This window comes from Berghia stephanieae, chromosome 13 (genome assembly GCF_034508935.2).
Source record: "Berghia stephanieae isolate SIO BIC M18660-M18661 chromosome 13, UCSD_Bste_1.3, whole genome shotgun sequence".
Lineage (NCBI taxonomy): Eukaryota > Metazoa > Mollusca > Gastropoda > Nudibranchia > Aeolidiidae > Berghia > Berghia stephanieae.
This window is the reverse complement of record NC_088372.1, coordinates 18,549,493-18,558,107: the sequence shown is the minus strand read 5'-3', so window position 1 is coordinate 18,558,107 and position 8,615 is coordinate 18,549,493. Positions and strand designations below refer to the sequence as shown.

Below are 8,615 nucleotides of genomic sequence, written 5' to 3'. Positions count from 1 at the left end.
AAGAACCCAAGAAAAACAACTAACGGATGATGCATCTCTGACGATGAAAAAAAGATTGCTGGCGATGAACCGTTCTAGTAAAAATACATCCAAAGTTTATCACACTTGTCAGTAGCTGATATTATCTACATGTCTAGATAGGTACTGGTTTACGTCAATCCCACAAGTAATAAAACTATTTTGTGGTAATTCCAAAGAAAATACAACCATCCCTATGTATGATGCGTTCAACCAAAAACTAATAATATGTGACCCTTCGTCTCAAAACGGTATTATGTCGGGACGGACCAGATACTAAAAAGTCAAATTATTGTTAAAATGGTCAAAAACATAAAACGTTGGTAGTTAGCACAGTAAAATATGATATTCCTTCTCCTCTATAAAACATATAAACTCAACTTAAACATAATATTTCTGGCTACAAATTCCATTTTCAGCATCTTAATCATCCCGACTTAATACCGTTTTGAGACGAGAGGTCACATATGTGACTATAAGTCTCAAATCGGTATTATGTTTTAGGCACTGAAATTTTGAAGTCATAACCAAGATTATTAGACTGGGATTAATAATTTCTTTTGTGTTATTGGGGGGGGGGGGGGGGGGGAATAGCAAAGCAGCTTTACCAGTTAATTGCCGTTAATACCTCCGGAAAGACAGGTATCCAAAAGAATTGGCCATAAAACTCGCGAGGTCCCAGGTTTGAGAGTTTTTGCCATGGTGAGGGTCATTTAAATCGGTCGATAATTGAAGGACGAGTTTTCTGGCAAGATTTTTTAACACGAGTTTTTCTAGAGTAAGGCAGTTAACTGGTTAAGCAAGGAGCACACACACAAAAAAAAATAAAAACAAAACAAACAAACAAACAAACAAAACAACAAAGATTCATATTTCTTATCATTTCAATGTCGAAGACACCTTCAGACATATTGTACAACTCAATGTAATACCGTTTTGGGGTGATGGGTCACAATATAATACCGTTATGTATTGAAAATGCAAAAGGCATACGTTCAAGTATTAAAACACAAATACCCCATATTTACTTATGTATTAACGACATATTAAAACACAAATACCCCATATTTACTTATGTATTAACGACATAAAACACAAGATTACACACACAATTCCACCGTGGAAGACATTTAATTCGCAAAAATAACATAACATACCGGTGTGCCCCAAATCCGAGGAAACAGGCCCACACTGGAACGAATAATATAAAGCGTTAATTGAACAAATGGAAATATAAATTTTTTAAATTTACATTGAGCATCTACACATCCGGAGTTCTGCAACACTCAATGCTCTGTATAATGCTTCATTCATAGCTTTCCATCGGATTAGCTGGAAAAAATAATGAAAATCCAAGAACAACACCACAAGAAACTAAACCGATGCTCTAAAAAATAACAGAACTACTGTGCTTGCTCAATAAAGACGTATCAATGTTTTAATCTAAGACAACAACCACTTCCTATGACAACCGGAGACAAATAACACAGCACAACACAACACATTGCTTTGGAAACAAAAATGCATTGCGATATTATCAATATTTTTATACATACTACTGTAAAATTGAATGTAAGCTTCAATTTAATTACAAAAACAGATCAAATGAACGTTTCGGGTTTCCCCTTTATCAACAAAACAGGATGAATGTAGTAGTGGCGTAGCGTTTCATTCATCCTGTTTTGTTGATAAAGGGGAAACCCGAAACGTTGATTTGATCTGTTTTTGTAATTAAATTGAAGCTTACATTCAATTTCACATTATAGTTTATTTCTTCCAGCTTCGAGCAGCAACATTTACACTATTTTTATACACAAAACAATAACTGGGGACTCTGTAAGAAAATCACTATAGATGAAACTATGAAAACTAGATCAATGTTCTAAAAACCACAACTGTTGTGTGCTTATTATTCCAATATACACCACACACAGCGATGTGTAAAATCAAAAACCAACAAACAACGGCCAATTCCAGTGACACCCGAAGACAACAAACTGCAACATAACACATTTGCATAACACACACACAAAAAAACTACATTGCAATTATCAACTTTTTACACTAAAGCCAGTTAGACTTTCTACACACATTCAATACAAAACCTATCAATTAAAAAAAATAAGTTCTTTAAAATCTACACACCATGAGTCTTCCAACCGTAGTGTGTGTATTTTTTAGAAACATATTTTCCTCTATAAAAAAAAAGGCAGTTAACACGTCCATAGTTTTTTAAAGCACAAATACTGAATTCCGTGCAAGTAAAGATATTATGAATTAACGTCGTTCACAATAGCTATTTTTCGAGTTGCAATGATTGCATAGAAGACACAAACCGAACAGACGACAACTGTACCGACGACCGGCCGACCGTCTGCCATCCCAATGAATAACGTCAAAGAACCACATCACTCCATTGTGAATCCAAAAACATTATAAAGAATTGAAAATGGTAAATAAAGTGCACTTGCAGAATAAGTTGAGAAAAGAAGAAAAAAAATGTTTGTATATTTTCGTTTAAATCACCCTCATTTTTATATAATCAAAGAAATTCCTTGCTATTGAAATTATAATAAGAATGGTGGCCCTGAATAGCTTATTTCTCTTCTCCGTCTTGTCCTTTCAATGGTAAAAGCAGGCAAAATTACAAACTAGATGTATTCAGCTTTTTTTTTTTCTCGCCATTATCCGAAATGAACATTTTGATTAAAAGCTGGGTGATTTATTTATCTATCAATGAAAAGCAGAGGAAAGCAACAACAAAAAAATAACTATAACATAAATTCATTTACTTTTATTCTGCCAAAAAAAAAAAAAAAATTAATTAAAATTTGATAAAAATAAATGGTTTGCTAAAATGCCAAAATTCGCGACAGCTAACTAACCTCTACAGTAGTATAAGAATACAGTCTTTTCTTCAGGAATGGCCAGAGCCTCTCGTCATAAAATAGATTTCATGAAGCATGGCATACAGAAATTAACAACCAGCATTATGCTGGAAACTGACAAAAAACAGTTTGTTTTTGTTTTGTTTTGTTTTTGTTTTGTTTTTTTGTTTTTTATTGTTGGATTGTTGTTGTTTTATTTTTGGCTTATTTTTTCATTTAAAAAGAAATGTTTTGTCTTGTTTTGTAAGATTTTGTTTTTTCGGCGTTTTTTCTTTTTTTCTTTCTTTTTTGTTTTTGCCTGTTTTATTTGTTGTTGTTTTGTGCTTTTGTTTGTTTTCTCTTTTTTTTTAAATACTTACTTTTACGTCAAATAATGATTGATTAAGACGACCCCAATGTAAATATATAATTGAAAAAAAAAATAAAAATAAAACTCCCTTTATTTGTCCCGTAGGGGAAATTTGTATCTAGTGGAAGACTGGAATAACTCAGCCAGGCATCAGCCGCAGTGCAGTGCAACGCCGCAAAGTGAGCTAGGGCGAGGTGACTTGCTCGAGGCCATACATACAATGCAGCGGTGGGTGATCGAACTCGGTACCTTTCGGGTACGAAGCAAAGACCATACCGCTGAGCCACGCTGCCCCTTTAAAAAAAAGCGCTTGGTACCTGTTTAAACGGGCTAAAGACCTATAATAAGTGCTATTAATTATCATTATAATAAAGGTTTTCCGGTCAAAATGAAAAAAATAAATGTATTTTGTCATTGTGCGACCGCAGTAAGAACGACGAAAAAATATCATGAAAGAGACATAGACATCAACGATTTTTTTTAAAAAAGAAAAGATTAAAAAAGAAAAGAAAAGAAAAAGAAAGACAAGAAAAGATAAGTATCAAGTCAAGCGCAACCAGCCAAACTCAAGTGAAGCGAATCTTCCATGGAATTGGCCAAAAACCGTCTGAACTGAACGGCTGTTTTCATTATCTGTAATAATTTGTGTTTACTTGTGAATGAAGAAACCACTCGTGGCCAGTGGAGAAAGCAGAAAGCTTTGAGCATGTAATAATAATATTATAGTACGGGTATTAAGGTCTGACGTAATATGTCAAATACGTTTAGATCAAAATGCTCCAGTTCCTTCTGGGGAGGGAGCGGGGTGGGGGGGGGGGGGGGGGGGGGGGAAGGATATATCGGTAGCTAGGACTTCATATAGATAGTTCAAAGATGACGGCGGGGGGGAGGTGAGTGAAAATACTTGATGATATGCGTTTAGTTTGTTTTTTTAAACGCATAACACCCGCCAGCCGGATTTAACATACCAACACACAAAGCTATTTGTAACCTTAAAGGTTTATATTCTGATTAATACAATTTATCGAGAACTACTCCGATTTTTTAATTTAATTTTTTTTTTATCGAGAACTACTCCGAAAGATGGCTGGCTAAAAACAATAATAACAAAGAGCTGAGTGACGTCAATTTCGTTCCTGCTTTCAAGCAAACGCAAAACGTAACGTATTGACATAAATCAGTTCACTCGAGCCCTTCAAACGATGTAACGCCGTAACGACAAACCAATTGGACGTATTGTAACGCACACCCATTACCTCATCCAAAGCAAATAGGGCCGAGATTCCTTCTTGTTTGGTTTGCGAAGAAAATAAATTTGGAACCTAGCGCTTCACAACGGTATTACATAGGGTTGCGTTGTATGCTGGAAATTACAGTTATGATTTTTTAAAAACAAAACAAAACAAAAACAAGAAAATAGTGTTCATCATCATCATGTTCATCATCATCATCATCATCATCATCATCATCATCATCATCATCATCATCATCATCATCATCATCATCATCAGCATCATTGCCTTTTTCACCCTGGGTCAGGGTAGAGGCCACAGACAAACAGTTTCCATCCTTCTCTATCCTGAGCGAATTTTTTTTTTTATCTCATTCCATGTCTTACCACTTCTCTGTATATCAGCTTCTTTAATTCTTCTCCAATTGTGGTTTTTGCTTGCATCTGGTAAATTCTGTCATTCCAGAAACTCTTCGGTCGCCCAAGCTAAAAATAGGATTTGGTTGAACCCGCAATATTTAACCCTCTCCTTACCATCTATAGGAAAATCGTCACATTCGTTACGATACAACCAACATTTTTCTTATTCAAAATTTCTTTTGCACGTCATAAAATTTAAAGAAAATGAATAGTTTGTTGTAGATTCTGTCTTGTTAAAGAAATTATGCATCAGAAGAACTTTACTGCTGTTGTTTTTGAGTGATAAAAATATTTTTTTCTGATAGTTGGGTGTGAAGTTTTGGGGAACATTCTGAAAATGGCTGGTAAGGAGAGAGTTAATGAGAAATAAAGACTATTTACGAACAAAGCTCTCTTCTATTTTAATTATTATACGGTACTACTTGTGGAAATGTACTTAGGTCGAATCTTTTTTAAGCTATCAACGATATAAAAATTGGTCCGGTAATAAATATACAGTCTGTGGGTGAGCGTAAATGAATCTGGCAACAGGGTGGTGGCCAGATAGCGATTCCCATCCAAGGTCAATGTCAAATTATTTAAGGGCCGATCATATCCTTAGCAGACATTCTAAGTAACCATTTGAGGCAAGGGGTGAAAGAATTACCCTAATTTTTTTTTTATTATATAAGCTTAGCTAGTTACTCGTATATTAATCTGTCAAAAAAAATAGTTTTGTATTTTTGATTTGCCGGTAATTCTGTGATCGTTGGCAAAAACATGTAGCATGGACGAGAAAGAGAGAGGGGGGGAGAGAGAGAGAGAGAGAGAGAAAGAGAGAGAGAGAATAGAGGATGAGAGAGATGAGAGAGAGAGAGGAGAGAGAGAGATAGAGAGAGAAGAGAATAGAGAGAGAAGAGAGAGGAGAGAGAGAGAGATAGAAAGAGAGAAAAAAAAGAGAGAGAGAGAGAGAGAGAGAGAGAGAGAGAGAGAGAGAGAGAGAGAGAGAGAGAAGGAAACTTTGAAAATTCTAAGTCGTTTGTTTTCAGTGTAATGCATGACGCCTTAATAGGTAGGTAGGCAAGTGGAATGCAATGCACCGAACACATCCAAGCGGTCATGCCAACTGTTTCCATAACATGCTACCGATAGGGATTCATTATCACATCACGAATAATAATATAATAATAATAAATGGCATTTATATGGCGCTTTACCCCGTTGTCACAGGCTCTAAGCACTTTCTTCTTCTTCTTCTTCTAGGTTCCATGCCTGGTCCAGGCTTCGGATACTGCATGAATTATCTCTCTCCATTCCTCCCTGTCTCTTGCTTTTTCAAACAGCTCTTGGATTGTTAGGTTGGTGAAGCCCTTCAGTTGGTCTATGATTGTTTTTCTTTGTCTCCCCGGGCGCGTTTACCAGGTATTTTTTCCACAACTTGCCAGGTATTCATTCTTATCTTTCCTTACTATGTGTCCGAAAAAGGATAGTTGTCGATCCGCTATTAAGGGCAATATTAGTTTCCTTTGTTGGTATGTTTGTTTTAGCACTTCTTCGTTCGTTTTGTGTGCAATATACGATATTCTCTGCATCCTTCTCAAGCACCACATTTCAAAAGCTTCAATGTTCTTTACAGTGATATAAAACAAAACATATTACAGTGAGACAAGTGTGAAGGAAACGTGATACGAATTCAATTTAACAACAACAAAATATGAAAATAATATTGCAACATTATGACGTAAAAAGATAAAACTTTAAACGAGATTTGAACGTTGTCAACGAATCCGAGCATCTCACGTGTGATGGGAGAGAGTTCCAAAAATGGGGGGCCGAAAATTGAAAAGATTGTTGAATAAACCACAACATACCAAACGCCCACTTTTACTGGCAAATCTCTTATTATCAGTATGGCTAAATTCTTTTTACTACATATTATATTATTTTATAAAGTGAATGACATAATCAGTCGGATGGTGAAAAGTGAAAAGAACTCTTGACCAAACTAATTAAGTAGTTCACGTTTTAAGTCCATAAACAAAGAGCAATAACTTAAATAAATTCCAAACTCGTCTTTATTATTTATTCCAGTAAGCCAGTCACAGTTGGTAAATTGGCAGAATTTAATCTGCTAAAGAGATGGATGGACCGATCTGATGTACTTAGACGACCTGTAAACGCTTTCAAGACAAAAAAATGTATATAACATAACAACAGTCTGATCACTGACTGTGATATAACCGAACCCGACTTAAGCAAAGGGAAGCATAACGTGGCATTCTTGCCTGTCAATCAAGACTTACGCTGCCGACATACAGACATTACTCCCAATACTCCCTCCTAGCCTGGCTCTGACAAAACTTTCTAAATTATAATTTTGGCCAGAAAACGTTTAGCTCGAAATTTAATAAAGTAGTTAGTTAGTTCTTCAGAGCAATGAAATGAAGCCCATGCATGTTCCCCGTGTCAAAACGCATCAAATATGGCACATCAAAACAAACAACAACAAATCTCAAATTTTAATCGCTCGGTATATCCAAGAGAGGGTCCACAGCGTAAAACGCGTACCCTTGTGAAGAATATGTGACCCCTCGTCTCAAAACGGTATTAAGTCGGGATGATTAAGATGTTGAAAATGGAATTTGTAGCCAGAAATAGCATGTTTAAGTTGAGTTAATATGCTTTATAGAGGAGAAGGAATATCATATTTTACCGAATACTAAATACCAACGTTTCATCTCTTTGACCATTGTAACTATAATTTGACTTTTAGGTATCTGGTCCATCCCGACATAATACCGTTTTGAGACGATGGGTCACATATAGGAATTAAAGTTGTCCCCAACTATCATGAATCTGTGGTGTAATGGTAGCACGTCAGGAAGTCTGAGGTTCGATCCCCAGTCGAGGAAGACTGATTTGTTGTTGTTTTTTTGTTTTGTTTTTTTGTTTTGTTTTTTTTTTTTCTTGTACTTTCCTTTCTTGCTTTGTCCGGCACCGTTTCATACACACTTGTTCAATTATATGCATACACGTTTAATTGCCACCAACAGTAAATGTGACTTATCGTCTCAAAATGGTATTATGTCGGAACGAACCAAATGCATAAAAGCCGAATTAAATGTTAAACTGGTCAAAAATATAAATTGTTGGCATTAGCACCCTAAAATATGGTATCCATTCTCTTCAATAAAACATACAAACTCAATACAAGTCTGATATTTCTGGCTATAAATTCAATTTTCAACATCTTAACAATCCCGACTTAATACCGTTTTGAGGCGAAGGGTCACAAATAAATTTTAAAAAAGCATTTTATCGGAGTAAGGAGGAATATTAGCTCATGCTTTAACTTATTGACCTCACCTTCTAATACGCTCACACCCTAAATAAATAAAGACAGATATACATCTAGGCTATAATAGACATAATAATAATATATTGGTAGGTAACCTCATGAACCGCTTGTCAAATGAAAAGTCCTAATAAGCCGTCTCAGAGGCGGTCTGTTTAGTATTGACTGACTAACTCGTTTTACTTTGTTGAACCCCTGCTGCTGTCGGCGTGGTTGCTGGAAGTCTGTATGTATCAACGACTATCCTTTAACCAGTGAACTGCTGTACCTACTCGGGAAAGAGAACTATTTGAAAATATGGCCATAAAACTCGTCCTTCAAATATCGATCGATTTAAATTACCCTCGTCTTGGCACACCAAAGACAAAAATCTCA

At 35.7% G+C, this 8,615-nt stretch overlaps 1 protein-coding gene across 1 annotated transcript in view; it reads right to left on the bottom strand.

Moving 5' to 3' along the window:
* The window catches only part of LOC144959110 (uncharacterized), a 130,523-nt gene extending 128,468 nt beyond the window's left edge, over positions 1-2,055 (bottom strand). Inside the window, 1 exon segment of the mRNA XM_078891532.1 lies at positions 1,977-2,055. The gene's annotated coding sequence lies outside the window, so the exon portion shown is untranslated.
* Positions 2,056-8,615: the final 6,560 nt, after the last annotated feature.